Here is a 22169-nt window from a genome sequence, read left to right as displayed (position 1 = left end):
TTCTTTTTTCCGTCATTCTCTTCTCTCTCCCCTAAGACAAAATAAGGCTTTATTTGAGGACATAAGACTGGGAAAGTTGGAGAAAGAAACTTCCATGATAAGAACAAGAATACATTCTAATTACCTCAAACTCAGAATGCCTCAAAGTGTGGGGGCGGGTGTGAGGGGAAAAGGAGTTGGGAAGTGGGTAACAGAAGGTTTTATTCACTCTCTATTTTCCCCTTTGTTATAGCAGTAGAATTCTTTAGAAAGCTTCTAGAGTTTTGTGAACTCACTTCAGAGACAGGCAAAAGAGAAGCTATGAAACTTCTCTTAGCACTACAGGGAAAAAAGAGATCTTGGACAGGAACAAAAGATAAAGTGTAAAGAAAAGGATGATTGAAGAGTCCACAGTAGTGCTAATTTTATTGTAGCATTCTGCTGGCATTGCCTCAACTGAGAATGATACCCTCCCCTTAAGTTATTTAATAGATATCTCATAAGTATTTCTGTGTCTCTATTACAAAATTCAAATATGAAGCCCAGGAGTTTAAGATTAAGAATTATGCTATTTATGAATTTAGGTAAATTGTATGTTTATTAGGTTTTTGTAAGCTTACCTGAGATGTTTAATATTGCATGAGAGAGAGGCAAGAGAGACAGAGAGAATGCAAATAAACTGTGGAAACTTTCCATTGATAACCCAAGCATAAGAAAGGTGAAAAGAAAAATATGATTGGAAAAGTAAGTCTACTGCTGGCCACCTGGCAAGAGAGAGAAGTATTAAGAAATTGACAGTCAGAGTGTTCCACTAGAATCCATGGGAAGTATTTTTGTTTTGGATTTTTGGTTTGTTTGTTTGTTTCTTTTTAAACAGAACCTAAAAGAGAAGCTCTAGCACATTGAACTTTTGTCTAGAATATCATCAAAAACATACTTTATACGAAGGCATGTATGGATTTATATGGTTAGTATAGCAAATTAAATGCTGGCCAAGGATCAGGGTTTTAATTTCACTTCAGACACATCTTGGTACTATGATTCTGGGCAATTAGTTTACTTTAGTGGACCTCAGTTTCCCCATTTGTAAAATGAGGATAATAGCACCTTCCTGTGGAGCTGCTGTAATAATCAAATAAAATATACTTAAAGCATGTTGTGAAATTTAGAGTGCTAAATAAATACAAGGCATTGTATTATTATTATTATCATAATTAAGATTATTTTTATCAATGAAATCATCAATCCATTGATATATTGAAGTATATAAGAAAATGACTGGTGATCTTAGCATCAGGTAATAGACAGTATAGACTATATATGACAATAGAGACTTGAAAGTAGAATCATAAGGGATTCTCTTTTGCATAATATTTAATATTTAAACTATTTAATATTTTAATATTTAATATTTAAACTATTTAATATTTTAATATTTAATATTTAAACTATTTAATATTTTAATATTTATTTATTTAAAATTTTGATTTATTTACTAAAATGAACCATCAGTAGAGAAAAAGTTTATTTTATAGCTATACTTATCATCTTACTCCTCAGCTTCTTGCTTTCTCTTGATCCTATACCTTTATTTAATCAAACACTCTCATTTTACAGATGAGATAATTAAGTAATATACAAATGAAGTGTCCTAGTCAAATATATACACATATATACATACCCTCACACACATATAATGTGGAACATAACTACCTGAAAATAATTTCAGTCATCATTTCTCGAAGTAAATTCTCTCAACATAGAGTATGGCAACTATTCCAGCTGGTGTTATAACCTATCAATTGAAGATGGTGGGGAAAAAATGATTACTTTTATGAAAATGTCAAATAGTTAGTAGTACAAAGTAATATGATTTTATCAGTAGAAATTACATTAAAGAAGAGACATTAAAGAAACACTTGCTTTGCCAATATATCCTTGGGATGACAGGACCTTTCCATTTAAGTTCTCCCTGAAACTTTCCATATGTGTTGTCTACATTCAAATGTGAAATTCTTGAAATTAGGGATTGTCTTACTTTTCTTTATAAATATTATTCATTTGTTCACGAAAGATATAAAGTTTTAGGGCAATGTGTAATTTTAGTCATGGACAAATTTAGGATATCTGAGATGTCTACAGAAATTGAAGTTGAAAAATTCTTTAGATACAAGAAATGTGGTTTTAAAAGCATACTTTTTTTTTAGGAGGGAGTATCAAAATATTTATTTATTTATATTTTTTCTCCAAAAAAGTTTTATATTATTATTTATATTATGTTAAATAATATGCCTTAATCTTTTTTCTAATTATGGCTTTTTATTTATAAGATATATGCATGGGTAATTTTTCAGCACTAACCCTTGCAAAACCCTCTTTTTCAACTTTTCCCTACCTCCCCACCCCCTCCCCTAGATGGCAGGCAGACCCATGCATGTTAAATATGTTAAAGTATATGTTAAATACAATATATGTATACATATTCATACAGTTGTTTTGCTGTACAAGACTTAGACATAAGGTAAAAATGACCTCAGAAGGAAATCAAAAATATGCAAGCAGACAAAAAACAGAGAGTGGAAATGCTATGTTATGGTTGATATTCGTTTCCCATAGTTCTTTCACTGGGTGTAGCTGGTTCTCTTCATTGTTGAACAAATGGAACTAATTTGGTTCATCTCATTGCTGAGGATGGCCACGTCCATCAGAAATGATCATTATATAGCATTGTTGTTGAAGTATATAATGATCTCCTGGTTCTGCTCATTTCAGTCAGCATCAGTTCATGTAATTCTCTCCAGGCCTTTCTGAAATCATCCTGCTGGTCATTTCTTACAAAACAATAATATTCCATAATATTCATAAACCACAACTTATTCAGCCATTCTCCAATTGATGGGCATCCACTCAGTTTTCAGTTTCCAGTTTCTGCCACTACAAAGAGGGCTGCCACAAACGTTCTTGCACATACATGTCCCTTTCCCTCCTTTAAGATCTCTTTGGAATATAAGCCCAGTAGAAACACTGCTGGATCAAAGGGTATGCACAATTTGGTAACTTTTTGAGCATAGTTCCAAATTGCTCTCCAGAATGGTTGGATTTATTCACAGTTCCACCAACAATGCATCAGTGTCCCAGTTTTCCCACATCCTCTCCAAGATTCAGCTTTATCTTTTTCTGTCATCCTAGCCATTCTGACAGGTATGTAGTGGTTTCTCAGAGTAGTCTTAATTTGCATTTTTCTGATTAATAGTGATTAGGAGCATCTTTTCATATGGCTAGAAATAGTTTAAATTTCTTCATCTGAGAATTGTCTGTTCATATCCTTTGACTATCAATTGGAGAATGGCTTGATTTTTTATATAAAAATATACTCTTAAAAAGAATTATAAAAATGAAATAAAAACCTCATTTGAATCACAAGCTATGCAAGAGATTCCAAATTTCCCATGATACTTAGAGTCTGATTACTTTCTGACTATTTGATTGCCTGCTCAGTTGAAACTGCAAAAGGTCAAAGAACAAATTGAACAAATTGAGTTTGGTCTTCTTCTTTTTGTTGTTAGGGATTTGTAAAGACAAAACAATAATCCAGCAAAGGCAAATGAACCTAAAATTGTAGACAAAGCAATTACACAATAAGTAATTGACCCAGCATTAATATATTTATGTCTTCCTGTAATAAAATAAAGTAAGGTACTTCTAATCTGTTATTCACACCCTCTAGATGTCTTATGACCTACTTCTCAGTCACACCTATCGATTTTTCTCTTTTGGCCTTCTCCAAAACAGCCTCTGATAACTCATATGTTCCTAGTATTAACATTTTAAAAGGTACACATGCTCTTTAAAAGGTAGCATAACTTAAGGAATAGAGTGCTTCAAAGTACATACACATACACAGAAGTACACACATTCAAGTTCAAATTCCTCTTCTGACACTACCTATGTGACACATAGAAATCCCTTAACTGCTCAGTGACTTAGGCAATTCTTTAAGGCTTTAAGTCGCTGAGAGATTCTGATCAATTTACCTGTATTGGTACAAGGACTTTCTTTTCAGGGATATCCTTTATACAAATGAAATCACAGGAAAAATCCCTATTTCTACCCAAATTCTTATTCTTCTTCTCTCTCTTTTTCCCTTTCTTTCCACCTCTCTCTTCTTCTCTCCTTCTATCTTTCTCCTTTTCTTACTCTCTCCCTCTCCCTGTCTTTTTTCCTGCCTCCCCTTTCCCTTCTTTTCCTCTGCTCTTCTCTTCCTTTCTTATTCATATTACCAATTGCTTATTAGACATCTCCAACTCTTTATCTCCTATGTATCTCAGATTAAATATGTCCAAAATGTAACTAATTTCCTATTCTCCAAAATACACACTTCTTTCTCATCATCCTAGGTCTTTCAAAAAAAAAAAAAAATCATTCTAATTACTTGGGTACTTAACCAGTGAGACATTTCTAATGTCTATTTTACCATATCCTCTTGTCCTATATCTAGTAAATTGCCAAGTCTTATCTACTCGGCCTCCATGTTATTTTCCATTCTCTATATAGATATGAACACCATCATAATTAGACCTTTTTCACATCTCATTTGGACTACTACAGATACTTCCTAGTCTTTAATCTATTCTTTCCACAGCTGACAAAATTGACGTTTTAGAAACATGGGTATGATCATGTTACTACTTAGAAAGCTTCAATTACTCACTATTATCTCTAAAATCCAATAAATTCCTCTGTTTGACATTTTAAAGTTTCTAATAATTTGGCTTCAATGTATCTTCCAATGATTATTTACACATTTTTCTCTTCATGGACTCCATATTCTTACTACTGACTTTCCTTTAGATTACATTCTGCCTCAAATTTCCAAGGTCTTTGCATAGCCTCTGTGCCATTTCTTTTTTAATGGACTACTTTATCAACTTCATATTTTAAAATCCCAGATCTCTTAAAGTCCTACCTTGGGCATGATGCTTGTCCAAATTCCCTTAGCTATAAGCAATTTGAAGTCAGACCCTACAAATGCCACTTCAGAACTATGCTAATTTTCAAATGAATTGGCTAGACCAAATTACCTTTAACTTAAAACATTTCCCAAATAAAGATTCAAAGTTTGGTCCCCAACCTGCTTTAAAATTATGTTTCTATATATTTTCAAATTCTATTTATACATATCCAGCCACCAACCAAGAAGTATTAAATAGAACAAAACCTGAATTCATTTTAAATTTGATAAGCACTAATTTGAATTAAATCAGTTAAATTGATATAAAAAGCTTATATTTTGGAAAGCCACAGGTAATTATAAACAGAAATAATACTTCTATTTAACACCCTGATTTTTCTTTTTCTAATATGTGCCCTAGATATTTATTGTGTATCTAATTAACTGCTAAGAAAGAAACAGTTTTAGCAAAATTCCTGATACGTCAGACTAAAAACACAGAGTTATAATGAAGACCAAGATTTTTGACCCCACTGATTAATTGTCTTATTTTGAAGAATGTTTTTAATTTTAATAGTGTGGTTTTATTTCAAGTTATAGTCTCTATATCACTTGGTTCAGCAAACTTTCTTCTACAATTTCATGGTTGACAATAATTCTGACAGCATTAACTTTGTTTTGTAAATGTTTTTGAAAACTTTACTGTGATTATTAATATTTTCATGTGCATTCAGTGTGAATTTAATTCATAGTCTTACCAGAAGCCATATAATCAGGCCCCAATAATGTAATATATTTTTTAATCTCAAGATTTTCTCAAGGCAACTAAAGTGAGAAGCTTACAGAGGCATAAAGTAAGTTCTTCACAGTAATTTAAAGTAAATAAAGAAAATTAGGGGTATAATATTGAAACAATCCTTACCAAATAAGATTTTTTTCATCTTTTCGGATTTGGGGTGGAGAAAGGACCTAATGAGTAATAGTATCTTTTAAAATCTTGAAATATTACATTGCTTTAAAATAATTTAAAAGTCTTGGGTTGGCATGATCATTTGGTTCTCTCTGTACCACATGCTTAGATATCCCTGTTTCATCAGCCATAGCAATAAGAGAGAAGCTTTGTAGCTGATCATTTAAATACACTCCTCTACAAATCAGCATCAACCCCTGGATCTTCTTTTTCAACCAGTTAAACTTCCCAAGTGTTCTTCTCATTCCAAGCATCCTGCCTGATCTTCAGCCTAGTATTGAAGATGTATCTATTTATTAATCTTAATCTTTCCTGAGACTGCTCTAATCATTAGAATCTTATGGGGAAAAAGACTGAGTGGGAATAAATGGGCTAATCTTTGATCCTGAATGATGTATGGAGGTGGAAGCACCAGGTATTTATTCCTCTTCTCTTGTTTACCCATTTTTACCTCACATACTGCTTCTGCCCATAATATCATTTCCATTAGTAATCTCTCTCTCTCTCTCTCTCTCTCTGGCTTTATCCCACTTCAATTCATAAGTCTAATAATCTTAAACAATATGTAATAAGTCCTCTACCTTCCATATGAGAAAATCCTCTGTGATTCTGATTTTGATTGATGAAAACAAATAACTTCTATTTTGGTTTCTCTCTGTGCTTCATTCAAATTTTGATTACAAGGTCTCTGTTGCTAGGCTAATGATCTGACTCATTTTTAATTGTTTGCTCTGTTTGACAGTTTCATTTAGATATTTTGATATTATCTATACTAATTTATAGAATCATAATGCCTTAAGAAAAGAGTAAAATAACTTGGAAAAAGCACTTTTATTAGTGATATTATCCTTAAGAATCATAGAGTATTAAAATTAGAAGCCAAATCAGAGGTTATCTAGTCTAATCTTTACCTAAAAATTATATTTTTGTTATTATTCAATAATTTCAGTCCTATATGACTCTTCGTGACATTTGAAAGAGATATATATATATATATAATTTTTTTTTTTAAAAGCTACTGGAATAATTTGCCATTTTCTTTCCCAGCTCATTTTATAGAGGAGGAAACTTGGGTAAATGAGGTTAAGTAATTTGCCTGGTATCATACAACTAGTAGCTGTCTAAGTCAGTATTTGCACTCTAGTCTTTCTGACTGCAGGTCAGCTTTATAAACTGTACCACCTAGTTGACCCAGAATTTTCAATTATTAAATTCCAAACAATTGGCCACCCAATCGTCTTTTGAATTCTTCCAGTGGTAGGGAATGTTACTGTCTCAAGAAGCAGCCTATTCCATTTCTCTTATCACTCGGAGTGTCATTATTCATTAAATTGAGCCAAAATATTCCTCCTCATAATTCCACTCAAGTGGCCATAAATCTCTCTTTAGAGCTAAACAGTACAGTTCTAATTCTTATGATCATGCTTGCTGACACATAGCAAGTGCTTACAAATGGTTTTTCCTATATCCCTACTCATGACTTTAAAAAAATATATATTTGAAGAATTCTGATACTGTCTCCATCAGGTGAGAGAGTCATTCAACTTCCTCTTCTAATATATATATATATATGTGTATATATATTTTTATTATAGCTTTTTATTTACAAGATATATGCATGTGTAATTTTTCAGCATTGACAATTGCAAAATCTTTTGTTCCAACTTTTCCCCTCCTTCCCCCACCTCTTCCCCCAGATGGCAGGTTGACCTATACATGTTAAATATGTTAAAGTATAAATTAAATACAATATATGTATACATGTCGAAACAGTTATTTTGCTATACAGAAAGAATCAGACTCTGAAATATTGTACAATTCACCTGTGAAGGAAATAAAAAATGCAGGCAGACAAAAATAGAGGGATTGGGAATTCTATATAATGGTTCACAGTCATCTCCCAGAGTTCTTTTGCTGGGTGCAGTTGGTTCATTTTATTACTGCTCTATTGGAACTGATTTGGTTTATCTCATTGCTGAGGATAGCCAGGTCCATCAGAATTGATCATCATATAGTATTGTTGTTAAAGTATATAATGATCTCCTGGCCGTGCTCATTTTACTCAGCATCAGTTCATCTAAGTCTCTCCAGGCCTTTCTGAAATCATCCTGCTGGTCATTTCTTACAGAACAATAATATTCCATAATATTCATATACCACAATGTATTCAGCCATTCTCCAATTGATGGGCATCCACTCAGTTTCCAGTTTCTGGCCACTACAAAGAGGGCTGCCACAAACATTCTTGCACATACAGGTCCTTTCCCTTCTTTAAGATCTCTTTGAGATATAGGCCCAGTAGTAACACTGCTGGATCAAAGGATATGCACAGTGTGATAACTTTTTGAGCATAGTTCCAGAATGGCTGGTTGTATTCATCACAATTCCACCAAAAATGTATCAGTGTCCCTGTTTTCTCACATCCCCTCCAACATTCCACATTATCTTCCCTGTCATTCTAGCCTATCTGACAGGCATGTAGTGGTATCTCAGAGTAGTCTTAATTTGCATTTCTCTGATTAATAATGACTTGGAGAATCTTTTCATATGGCTAGAAATAGTTTCAATTTCTTCATCTGAGAATTGTCTGTTCATATCCTTTGACCATTTATCAATTGTAGAATGGCTTAATTTATTATAATTTAGAGTCAATTCTCTCTATATTTTGGAAATGAGGCCTTTATCAGAACCTTTGTCTGTAAAAATGTTTTCCCAGTTTATTGCTTCCCTTCTAATCTCATCTGCATTAGTTTTGTTTGTACAAAAACTTTTCAATTGATATAATCAAAATTTTCTATTTTGTGATCAATAATGATCTCTAGTTCTTCTTTGGTCGTAAATTCCTTCCTGTTCCACAGGTCTGTCCCTCTTCTAATATTGATAGAAAGCTAGTGCAGTGGAAAGAACTTGGAGTTACGAAGTCAGGACCTTGAGTCAGGATGATCTGAGTTCTAATCTACCCTTACTCATTTATTAGTTATATGATCTTGTTCAAGTCCCTGATGTCATTCTTTTTCAGTGTCCTCATTATAAAACAGGAACCTATCTCCCAAAGGTTGTTGTGAGGATAAAATGAGATAATATTTGTACTGCTGAAGAAACTTAGGCAGGATAGAGATTAGAGAGTTATAATATGTTACTTATTAGAGAGCTTGACTGGATCTGACTCTCTTCACCAAGAAGCCAGTATGGAATGTGGAATTCCAGAGATTCTTTATAGGGTTTTGATGATTAAGAAGAACAATGACAGAATCGGGGAAGGCACTTAACATTCTGATAAGTAGGGAAGATCTGGGGTCAAGATGTCTAAGATAAAAGGTCTTTTTCCTTATCAAACATCCTGATGATTAGCAGGGAGGGTATTGTGTTGCAACCAGAGGGATTGGGGCAGAACAATTGAGGTAGGACAATTCAAGGAGACTGTAGTATAACAGTATTATATGTATATATATATATATATATATATATACACACATATATGTATATATGTATATGTATGTATTTGAAGTCAATTAAAAATTTTTTATATTATCAAAAATAAAAATCAAAAATAATTTTGAAATCAAAATAATCTATTTAACAGTGAGTTTTAAATTTTCATTGAGGTAAATTGATTTCCTGAAAATAAATGATTAATATATATTGAATTGTAAAACCATGATTCCATAAATAATTCCCTTCCACTATATTTAAAAAGTTACCATTCAGCCTTTCCTTACATCTAGACAAGTGCTATTCCCCAACATAAAACAATCTCCTATCTGAACATGAACTTGGGGCAATTGTATTTGTTCAAGAACAAAAAATAGTGATACATAAGGATTGTGCATCTATTGCCAGCTTGGATACTACGTGTATGATTACTTCTTTGCTATTTACATACATATTCTTTCACTTCTATACTACTGAAAGATAGCAAAAAAGAAAAGAGGGGAGAAAGAAGAAAAAAAAGCATTATGAGAATGGAAGGAATAAAACAGAAGAAATGAAAAGGAGGTAGAGTTGATCCAGTGACTCTGATATTAGATATTCAATCAAATATTTTTCCTCAAATATTTTTATAAAATAATATATTTGTGAAATTTATTTAGGGATAACAACAATTATAAAGTGTTCTTAACTTAGAATAATAGAATACTAAATAGATAGTAATTATATATACTCAACTTTACGACTTCTGTTTCAGTTGCAAGTATAATTTATTTTTTCAGCTTATCATTTTCCAGTCAATAATACCAACTGACATTAATTAGAGAGATTATAATATTAGTACATACATTTGTTAACAACATTCATGTTAGTCTAATTTTAGCAAGGTATTAATAAGGTAGGGTTTTTTTTTTTTTTTCCTGAAAAGTACTGTACCTCATTAACTTGAGCTCTACATATAGTAATGTTCACCCACCAAAGATGACTAAAGCTACTTCTAGCCTGGGTCTTAAAGTCATTATTGCAGGAAATAACCCTAATGGAGGATAACCCTCCCTTTTCTGCTTTCATCAATGTCCACTGAGCAACTATCATCAACAGGCAATAAAATAATAGCAATAGCAATCCTTCTCTACCTATCACCCCAAAGCGTCCATTCTACCCTACTAGCCTTTGGCCCTGTCCAACTTGGCCAAAGTCCATGGAAACAATGTTTGTGGAATTGCAACCTGACAAATAAATGTCTTTGTGATGTAACTCTTACTCCTACAGAAGAAAGATCTCCTGAAAATGGGGGACAGTTCTTACCATTAAAGTCTTGTTTTGTCAAGTGGTTAAACATTAGAAACTGAAGATTTTTTTTTTCATATGGAAATGACACTGACTTGCAGCTGCACCTCCGACCCTCCCCATCTCCATGTGCTGTTTATTCCTCTTAAAATGTGAGATTCTTAAAGGGAAAAACTGTCTTGCTCTTGCTTTTCTCCTATACCCATGATACTTAAAAAGTGCTTTGCACATCATTAATGCTTAATAAATACTTTCTTATTCTTTCATTCTTTTATTCATTTATAGAAACAAAAAATGTTGTTGTAGGAAGCACGTCACAATAATGAATTCAGATTTTATACTGTGCTATTTTGCTTTTTTCAACTATTTTTCAACTTATGATCCTGGGACTAGATTTCTTGTAAAATTTTATCCTTAACTGAGACTGTTGGTATGGCCTAAGATGAGCTTGCTTCAAAAGGATTTTTGTTTGTTTGTTTTGTTTTGTTTTGTTTACCAGTAAACTATAAATCCTTGGATTTAGTGATAGTGAGAGACCCTTTTCATTCCTTCTAGTGGGTGGGGAATTGTAGTCTAGTGAATTTCCAAGGGATTTATGGCTTTAATACATCTTTAAATTCAGTAGCCCAAAATAGAAATTTCTGAAAAGTTGCCTTTTCTTTTAAAAATGGCAAAATATTCAGTACTCTAGAAAAGTGTGTTGTGCCACAATTCTCTTTTAATGTCCTGACCCAGTTTCCCTAATTGTCCTATTTAGTTACTCTGCCTCAGGTTATAATCATTCCCTCTTAAAGTTAGGATAAAGGTTTTATATTTTAGACCTTAGGCTATACTCATTCCCTCTTAATGGTTGATGGGATAAAGGTCTTTATCCATTTTAGATATCATTAGAATACCAGGAGCCTCTCCAGTACCTCCCATTATGTCATTCTAGCTGCCTCCCCCAATTAGGTTATCCCCATTCAGATACCTCCCCCATTATGTCATCGTTCTTGCAACCCTATAAAAAAATCTTGTATTTGACATTCACTTCTGGATTCTTTGAGATAATAATCTCATTCAGCCCTAGGACCAAACCATGGATCCATTGGGTCCCAGTAAATCTCTCCATTTAATAAATTATTGAATGCTCTCATCTCTATCTTGCTCAGTTTCTCCAGCATTACAAGTGGAGCTTCATTTCATAAGTCTTTCATCAAGACAAGTGATGTATGGGTATTATGCATACTTGTTTTTTGTTCTCTACTCAACATTTTTCAATTTCATTTACTTTATCTGACATATTTTCTTTTTACTTTCTTTATTATTTTTCTTAACTTTTTCATTATTAGCAGCCATTAAAACCCATTTGGAAGTCAGAAAATGTAATTTTAAGATAATCTAGAGCTTGCAGTTATAAGAATTAAATTAAATACACTTTAATGGAGAGAGTATATGAAATCAGAATATTAATAAAAACGTTTCAATTGTTTCCATCATAATAAAACAACATATTTTATCCACAAGTTTTCATTTTTTTAAAGAGAGAAAACATTCTAAAGTTGGTGATTAATTTACCTAGAACTGTTTGATCATTTTTCATAAATAGGAATTCATAAAATTTTTAACAGAGAAATAAACTTTTACTACTCCTGAAAGTAAAAGACTGATAGGATTAATTAGTGATTTTTTATATTGGGGCTGCAGGTGCTATAAATGTCAAACAGTTTTTCTAATCTATCACAATCAAAATTCCCACAACAGCATTAGTTATCATGTCTGTCACAACCAAAAGCAGACACTATGATTACATTAGACTTTTAGTAATGAAAATGCATTTCATTTCTTACAAAATAAAATATGTTTTGATTTTTAAGGTTAGGGTCCAATTTTGCATACCTCTAAGATCATTTGGTTCTGGATCTACTGAAAAGTTTAGATGATTTTAATTCAAAATCTAATGATTCTATTATTCTTTGGGTTTTTTATCTCAACACTTCCTACTATGACTGATCCATAATAGGTACTTACTATATGCTAATTGATTTATTAGCTAATTTTCATGTTAAAATTGTAGAAATCTGTCTCAGAATGATTTGAAGACTTTTGAAAATATTCAGTAGCAAAAACAGGTATTAGGCCCAGGTTTTTCTTGACATTTAGATCAGGCCTTTTTTCAACACATACCACTGTACTAAGTTCCCAATTGTGATAAACAAGTACCACTCAATCATTATTATTTTAGTATATACTCAATTCTTTCCTATATTTAAGTGATTGTACATGTGAAGGTGAGCATAGCAACAAAGATGAACTGAAAAAAAATTAATGAAAATTGAAAAGTACAAATTAACACAGTATACAGGACTAATAGAGGGTCTGTGATTTCATTTGCAAAGGCCTTTACTCCACTAAGTCAGAGTGAAACTATCTCTGAATAAATCTGTTAAATCCTAGAGAGTTTCATGTGGCATAGAATAGCTTAAATAATTTGTCCAGTGTCAGCCCCAATTTGAACTTAGTTCTTCTCCACTCCAAGCATAACATTTGAGCTACTTCACTCAATCCCAAACTTGAGAAAGTTATTGCTTTTAAGTATTTTAACGTATGCCACATGATGAAATACATAGACAGCTATAGTTTTTACACAAATAATTGATAATTTTTTACAATACAATAAATATCTGAAGTTTATAAAAATAAATTTCAAGCTGTTCTATACCCTGCTTATAATGAAACCATTTATATACAATCATGATTGCTTAGATAACAATTTATAAACTTTAGAAAGCCACTGAAACCTTTACCATTATTGTACAATTTAAAACAAACAAAAAAAGTTCTTTGGTGTTATCAATGGATACAGGATTTATTACTGTAAACTGAGATGCTTAGTGCATTAAAATAATAAAGAAAAAAGAAAACATGAAAACAGTAGTAAACATTGAATCATGTCCATTTGGTTTTTCAGCTTGAGATACCAGCAACTTAGAAGCACTTGGTAATGTGGTCAGGTTGGATTACATGTCTCTGAAGTCTCAGATAATGTCATCGTTCTTAGAGGTATGTCTGATTTAAATTTTTTTTTGGCAACATTTTGGGTCTGTTTCACTAACAACTGCTTTTCTATTTTGTTAAATTTACAGGTAGTTTAAAAATAAAATAACATTTTTATTATTTTTTTTATTTAGAGGATAAGGTAAAACTTGAGGAAAGCATGTTTCAAAAGAGCTAAAGAGCACAAAGAAAAAAAAAAATAACATGACCATTTCTTTTTGTGAAAAAATTATATTTACCATTGCCTATATTATATTCTTCCTGAACCATTTCAATTTACATATATATTTTAGAAAATGAAGGCTCTTTCTATATTTGGGCATGAACCTCTTAAAAGAAAGAAACTTATTTTCTCTTTTTGAGCATTGCTTTCTCATCCCCATCTCCATCCCATAATTACTGAGAATTACTTTTTTTTTTTTTTCCAAATGGGATATTTCTGTTTCAAAAGCAAACCTTTGAAGAAGTTCTTATGAGGTGGGGAGATAATGACACTAGTTCCCTTGTCTTTATTAATATTAATATTCTACTATCTTCTCCAATTGTTTCTTATGCAATCAATTGTAAGCCATTTTTCCTTTGTTCAAGGCAAGAATCTAAAGCCAGAGAATAGAATTCACTAATGAAATTCTGTACATTCTTAAAGTTCATGTCTGATATAGATAGCTGGTACAGGCACCTTTTGACATTCCCTAAACAGTAATTATGTGATCTTTTCTCAGATTATTATCAAAATAAGTTTGATGTCCACAACTCTTTCTTAGTGATCAATTAAGATTCTCTGTTGAGAATAATAAACCTTGGAAAGGAAAGATAATTAAGGGACATGAGAATGTGTGAAAGGATTATTAGTGTAATTATACTAATGTGGTGTAACTAAAGGCATGCTGTACCTTGCAGTGATTTTTTGTCCAGCATCTCAATGGGAGGCTATAGTTAATGGATAACAAACTTAAGTCAGCCTCCCAAACTCCCAATTTTTTTTTTCCTCTGAAATTAGTTTGCTTCAAAAATGGCTTTTGCTTTGTCTTAATTTTTTCCAAATTTGTCCTTAATCTTGATGGTTGCCAAGAACCAAATTTAATTATGTAATCAAATTCTCTCCAAGTTCATCCTTCTGGATGTGTCCTTCAGGTACTCTATTTTCAAATGCCTACTATCTTACCTTGTCCTGAATTGGCATTGCCACTGACATTGCCCCATGACAAATACTAACAAAGGGTCTTTATTCCTTTCACATTTTTATAATAGCTTTTGAATGATTTACTAAAATGATTAAGGGATTAATAAATTCAAGATCTTATATGGGTATTTCCCTTTCCCCCAACCTCCCTTTCACTGATACTTGAGAAGAATTGAAGAGACAAATTTAGAGAAGTTACCATGAAACATTATTAGAAATTCTTTACCCAGAAGTTCCCCATATCTCTTAAATAACAGGTCCTTTACCAAATTATATACCTACATGCATATAAATATATACATAAGCATACACTCACCAGCCAAAATTATATTATGTAAAAGTATATACAAGATGTCCTAAAAGACTTAGTGAATTTTAAAGTTTTAATAATTTTAGAAGTTTAAATAGCAATGACTTAGAAAAACAATTTGAAAGTGTATTTGTATTTCTTTTCCATTTTTAAATTGTTTTGAATTTTAAATAAAATAATTTCAATTTTAACAAGATAAGGCATCTTATCATTCAGTGTATGAATAGCAGTTTCTCAAGGAGAGTTGTGAGAATGGTGGATTAGTAGAGAGAGATCCTGCTTTGCTACCTCAATTACCAAATGTATCTCCATTTGACTTTGTCTTTCATGGTCTTAGTTAAACTACTTAGTATGCATCAAAACCTCACTATCTGGATGACATTACAATTAGGATTATGCATGTATACTTTTAATGACTGAAGAACAGATGATACTTTTTACAAAGTTCTAAAATTGACAAGAGATGTATAGCACAAGATTTATGATTCAGTTGAATTTTAATAAAAAATATGAAGATGTCATAAAATATATAAATAATTAATTTGCCTTTGTTGGGGGAGCTAGGTGTGGCACAAGGAATGGAGTTTCAGGCCTGGAATCAGAAAGACTTGTGTTCTCCAGTTCAAATTTTATTTTAGACATTTACTAGCTTATTGATTTTAGGCAAGTGGCTTAACTCTGCTTGCCTCTGTTTCCTCATCTTTAAAGTGATCTGGAGAAAGAAATTGAAAACCACTCTAAAATCTTTGCCAGGAAAACAACAAATGGAATCATATAGAGTCAGACATAATTGAAAATGACTGAACATCAAAAAATTAACCTTTAAAATTTTGTTTAAGTCTATAGCATTTATATATCTGAAATTTCAAAGCTTTAAACTGAACTAGGATTTTTAGAAAACCATATATGATATTGTATGAATACACATGTATGTGTATATGTAGATCATATATAGATACATACATATATGTATACATGCATATCTATCTGCCTAGCTATACTCCATATATCTATATACTCCATATATACTTGCTTATCCTATATATTATAAAACCCACAATACATATTCACACACATACATTGAATATATGAATGTAAATATATACACCTAAATTTGTCGAAAGATATGTCTCACTATAAATTTGTATCCGTACATACCTATATATTATAAAATGAGTTGTTATATTGTGACTTCTTTGTTTATATTTATCCTTATATTGCATTTAAGGTAGCCTTGCACTACCTAATATATTAGAAATATTTCTTGTGTATTAAATGTGTCTTTTTAAATTGGTCTTGAAAGTACATTATTAAATTTCTATATGAACTATGGTAGAAAGAGGAAGCCCTATATAAATGACACAGCAATTAGTCCAACTGATGCTTTAATATCTGATACAATTTGTAGGAGGAGTTGGATGCTTATTACCTCAGAGTAACTGAAACATCTAAACAAGTCCAAAGTTGAATGTGATCAGGGTAACATTTTAATGAAGAAATTTATTTTCATTCCAGCTCTGAAGATAATATATGATAAGGATAGGAATAAGATTTTCTTTCTAAATTAGTACTTTTGTAGTATTTGTTGTAAAGTTCTTGGCAAGTAATCCTGACTGAATATCCATTCTGTGATTCCGAGTGTGTAGGAAAAATATTCATCCTTTGCAGACAACTACCTATTTAAAACTTTTAGTTTTATGGAGTTATCTGATATTAAGAAATTAAATAAAACCTATTTCTGGTCACATAGTATCAGAGGTGAAATTTGAACCCAGGTCTTTCTCCAAATCTAGTTACTTTGTCAAATTGCTTATCAGCTGAGTATGCGGGGAGTTTTAAACTTGCTTTTAATTACTGTAAAACCTGAAATTACACTTTACTCTATCAGACTATGGAGGAAGGACTTAATACCAAGATAACTAACTGATCTAGTACATATCATTTGCTATCTAAATTCTGGCAATGAGTGAAGAGTGAGCCCTGGGCTATCATGGAACACCAGTTAAGAACTAGGCTAGATAAGAAACCTTAAGAATTACCCAAGGCAAGGAATAACACAAAGAAAATAGATTCTGAGAAGTAAATAATGAATGCCTAGCCTCATTGCCCTCACTATTCATTAAGACCTAAGATTCTAATGTCATTTTGGGCAGTGTGTAAAAGAAACAAATTTATCACTGAGGGCTGAACCAGCCACTGTACTTTAGCTAGGGAATTAGTAAACCACAAAAAATAGTCATGAGGAGAAACATTATCCATTAGTCAGAGACTGCATTTAAAATGGGTTGAGCAGTCATGTGCCAGTTAAACGATATCTGGATAATAATAAAGCCTCAAAAGGGAGATTTGATGTAGAAAGGCATTATATCACCTAGTCTCTAAAAGATCAAGTCATACTCGGTTTGTGACAGTACAGACTCAAATAAGGAATGAATCTGTAAACCCTTTGCCAGCCTGAATCTCATTGTAGCTTCAACTTGGGAGTACCTGTTCTAAGACATAGGTTTCTACATATGGAAATTAGTTTTTGAAATTAAGTCTGTCAACTTAAGATTCAAGAGGTCTGTTAACCAATAAATATCAAGAAACATAGAAATCAGTTAAGATAAATAGAAAGGCCTATTAGATTACAGGAAAAAAAAGGAAAGAAATATGGATTAAGTACCTACTATGTGTTAGGTATTTTACAAATATAATCTTCCTTGATCCTCATAGCAATCATTCTCATTTTACAATTGAGGATATTAAGGCAGACAGAGACTAAATGACTTGGGCAGACTTGTGCAGCTAGTAAGCATCAGAAGCCAGATTTGAATTTATATCTTCCTGATTCTAAGCCAAGCTCTCTATGCATCGATGCCTTAATAGGGAGACAGGTAGCAAATTTGTCTTAATTCTCTATAATGTTAAGATTTATTCATTGGGGGAAAAAACACATTTTTGTAACTTAAAAATAATGACTGTAAAATGCCTGGTAGTGGTAAGCACTGTATAATTGTCAGGTGTTGTTATTAAACTATGATCATAGAACACAGAAAGGTTGATTAAACCTTTCATTGAAACTGTGATTCCATCAATATGGCTTCTCCTTCAGTAGAAGAAAAGGGAAGAGAGGCTTCAGAATGATATACCATAATAAGTAGGCTGTTCCAAAGTGATGAGGGCTCAGAAGTTGAGGGAAGTTGCAAGATAAGTGAGCAGTAGAAGGAGCAATGAGTTTCATAAAAAGTTTATAATAGATTAGGAGGCCAGGTTTTCTAATTGAATCCAGCTCTCTATATCAATATGCTAAGCCACTATATGTCATTAATTATATTTGTGTTATTACTTCTGACACAGTTTAGTGTTGTAGTGTTCTCTTCTTCTCTAAAATATGATGGCTCTCTCTGGGAGCAGGTTTCTTGGGGAGGTTTTCTAGAGGCAACCTTAGTTTTGGTTCTGTGTAATAATCACCTCAAATGCAGCCAGGTGTTAAAAGTTTAAATCCTTTATTGTCTCCTTCAAAATAGCCTGGTTAGTTTTCTTAGAGGCCTATCTCCCTCCTTGATTTGAAGAGTTTTTGCAGCTTGTCTGCCAGCTTCAGCCTGCAGCTCTCTCTGAATCTTGATTCTCCTCCTCCCAACTGATTCCAGGAGCTCCTTCTATATGATCTCTTAAAGGTGTGAACACAAAGGTTGACTCCTACTCTGAAAGAGTGGGATTGTGGGTTTCTGACTTGTGAATCTCCTAAACTTGTGAACTCTAAAGTGTGAGCTAATGTGTGAACTCTCAGAGGTGTAAACTTAAGCATTGTTTCTATCAATTCCAGTGAGTTATCACCTTGTTTCAAGTTCTGGCCCATAACATAGTGTAATGGTGTTGGACATCCAGTGAGGAAGATTTCAGTTCAAATACCACTTCAGACACTACCTAGCTCTGTGATTCTGGGAAAGTCACTTGTATTCTTTGTTCCTTCATTTTCTCCTTTGTAAAATGAGGGGATTTGATGCCATGACCTCCAAGATTCCTTTTCACTCTAAATCTGTTACAATGATTTATGATTCTGTAATTCTTTCCTATATTTTAACCTTTATGAGGTAAGAGACTTAAGTCATTTGTAAAGTTTCTTTAGCCTAATTTACTGCTCATACCATGTGCTTCAATTGATGTTTATTGAATTGGATAAGATGTGATCATAAACAGTGAAACTGATTTTATGCAATACATATGATTACATGAATTCAATGTCTTGCAGTCTTATAGTTGCTCTTTTCCTCTTTTTACCTAGTCTTCTTGGCTTTCAACTAAAATATCCATAAGCAAAGATAAAATGCATCCCATAAAATTTTAGCAGTCTCTTAAATTTAATAGCTGACCAAGGCATATTTCTCAGATAATTTCCCATAATATAAATTAGATTTTCAGTGTGGTATATTTACAAACAACCTTCTTCATACTAAAGGCAAAGGGACAAAGGTTGCAGTATCAGCAGCCATGGAGGCAAACAGTATATCTAATATTTTCTTTTCTTTTTTTTTTTTTTTCTTTTTTTTACCATTAAAGCCTCTGTATAAATGCCAGGTCCTGATTCTCAGGAAATACTGCCACTCAGCAATAATGAGGTGAAATTGAAACTGATAGAAACCCATAAAGAGCAATATATCCTGTAGAGGGCATGATTTCAACATTTCTGTTTTTAGTGTTTACTTCTTCCTGCCAAATTGATAGTGGTATTCAAAAGAAAAAAAAATACAGAACCAAATATTGAAATATACACACACACACATACAAAAACACACATAGAGAGAGACACACAATACATTGTAAACAAGCAAACAAATCACTTCCCTTTGTAAGGCTTTATTGGAAGTTTTGAATAGGTTTTAGTGTGTCTTATCCTCGAGTGTTTAGTGTGTTTTTCCCCTTTGGTTTATAGTGAACATATCTTAAGAAAGTAATGGAATTTTTCTAATTGTGGTAAATGATAACATGCTTTGAGATAATACCAATAGTATTTAACAATGGTCTTATCATAAGAAATCATGATTCATCATCCCACACAGAATCATAAGCATATAGAGACAAAAGGCATGGAGATTTAGTTGAAATTCTATTTATGCTATTTCTGGTATACTTGAAAGTACAGATATACTTGATTTCTAGCCTTTTATAGACATTTGAACCCACTGTTTATATGACTATCATTGTTATAAGAAAAATATATTATCAAAGAAGAAACTATGTTATAAATATATTTTCTTTTCCTGGACCTCCTTTCTTTATATTTTGTTGTTGTGGTGGTTAGTTGTTTCACTTATGTCCAGCTCTTCCTGATTCCATTTGAGGATTTCTTAGCAAAGTTCCTGGAATGGTTGAGCATTTCTTTTTCAAGCTCATTTTACAGATAAGAAAACTAAGACAAGCAGGGTTAAAGGACTTGCTCAAGGTCACACAACTTGTTAGTATTTAAAGCTGGATTTGAACTCAGAAAAATGAGTCTTTTCAACTTTGAGTTTGACAAATTAACTATTGTGTCAGCTTGTTACTCTACTGAAATAATTTATTGTTAGGATAGGAGAATAGAATTAAAGTATTCCATGGAGGTGAGAGACATTTTTTTCTCAAAATACTTTTTCACTTAATTTTAAGTCACTTTTTTTCTGTGATTTATTAAAGAATGATTTTTAAATAGATTAAAAACCAATTTCCTTTCTGCATCTTTATGGGTCACCTCATTTCAATATTAGCAAGACAATTCCTACTCTAGCCAATAATAATATTATTCTAGCTAACTTAAAACAGCAACCACAAATAAACAAGTAAAATTACACAATCCCTTTGTTCTAATCAAAGAAATACTGCAGGAAAGATGAGGAGGTTGCTTGCTTGTGGGTTATGGGACAACAATCCATAATTTACTTTGCAGATGTCGGTGTAATTTAAGCAGCAGGCAGAACAACCACACAGTTGTAGATGCTCTGGGGAAAGGATACCCAGAGTCTCGTAAATCACGGTAAGGATTAAAAGCAATGAACATTCATCTTCTTAACCTCGTAAAGCAATATTGCAAAGCCAAGGATTACAACTCACTGTGCATGTAATCTTTGTGCAGAGATAAAGAGTGCCTGTGTGTGTGTGTGTGTGTGTGTGTGTTCAAGGCTTCTCTCAATTAGCATTGACATGTGCCATTTGGGAAAGGAGCAAAAAAATAGTTTTAAAGTTGATTAATAAGTGTCCCCTCCCCCTACCTCTAGTAATGAGCAATTAACAAGATTCCATTTCAATGGGGAGTGATGAAAACCACCAGAGATCACTGTATCTGATCCTTCTTTAGCATGAATACTCATATGGAAATGTTTTGCATGGATTCACATGTATAATCAACATCATATTGCTTGCTTTCTCAAGGGATAGGGGAGAAGAGAGAGATAAAAAGACAATTTAGAACTCAAATTAAAAAAAAATCTGAATGTTAATTTTTACATGTAATTGGCAAATATTTTACAAAACAAATAAGCATGTATTATAATGAATACTTTATTCCTTATGAAAAGATACTGGGCATTATATCACTGTGATGATATCTTCAAGTGCTTTGTTCTTTCTCTAAACACTGTTTTCACAAAAATGAACAAACATCACATAAAACCTCAAAATTCAGCATAATTGTGGAAAGTAGATATAGCTATTTCCTATAACACATGACAAATAAACAATCTATGTCCTTAGTAACATAAATTTTAAAATGAAAAAAGCTCATAAAGAGATTGTGTGATATTTTAGAATGAAGTGAATTCCTTATGTGTATGTATGTGCATATATGCGTGTGGGTCTGGGTGTATGGGTGTGTATATTTTCCTCTGAGCCATTGAATTCTTTCAGAAGTTATTTAAAATCACCATTTTGTTAATTCTCACAGCATTCATTTGAGTTGTGCAAGATGGGGTTTTTTGATTATTATTATTTTTTTTAATGAAATCAGGATCAGGAAAAAGTACAAAAAACTGAAATGATTTGTATTCAAGGTGAAGTAAATCTATAG

General features: G+C 32.3%; 1 protein-coding gene across 1 annotated transcript in view; it reads left to right on the top strand.

Annotated features, from left to right (window-relative positions):
- The first annotated feature begins 10609 nt into the window (after window positions 1–10609).
- CDH12 (cadherin 12) overlaps window positions 10610–22169 on the top strand; it is an 890215-nt gene continuing 878655 nt past the window's right edge. Inside the window, exons 1-2 of the mRNA XM_003759641.2 lie at window positions 10610–10771; window positions 13570–13661. The gene's annotated coding sequence lies outside the window, so the exon portion shown is untranslated. The remainder of the gene's footprint in view (window positions 10772–13569; window positions 13662–22169) is intronic.

The sequence above is a fragment of the Sarcophilus harrisii genome, chromosome 1 (genome assembly GCF_902635505.1).
Source record: "Sarcophilus harrisii chromosome 1, mSarHar1.11, whole genome shotgun sequence".
NCBI lineage: Eukaryota > Metazoa > Chordata > Mammalia > Dasyuromorphia > Dasyuridae > Sarcophilus > Sarcophilus harrisii.
Note: the sequence above shows the minus strand (reverse complement) of the source record. Positions and strands in the feature narration are given on the sequence as shown.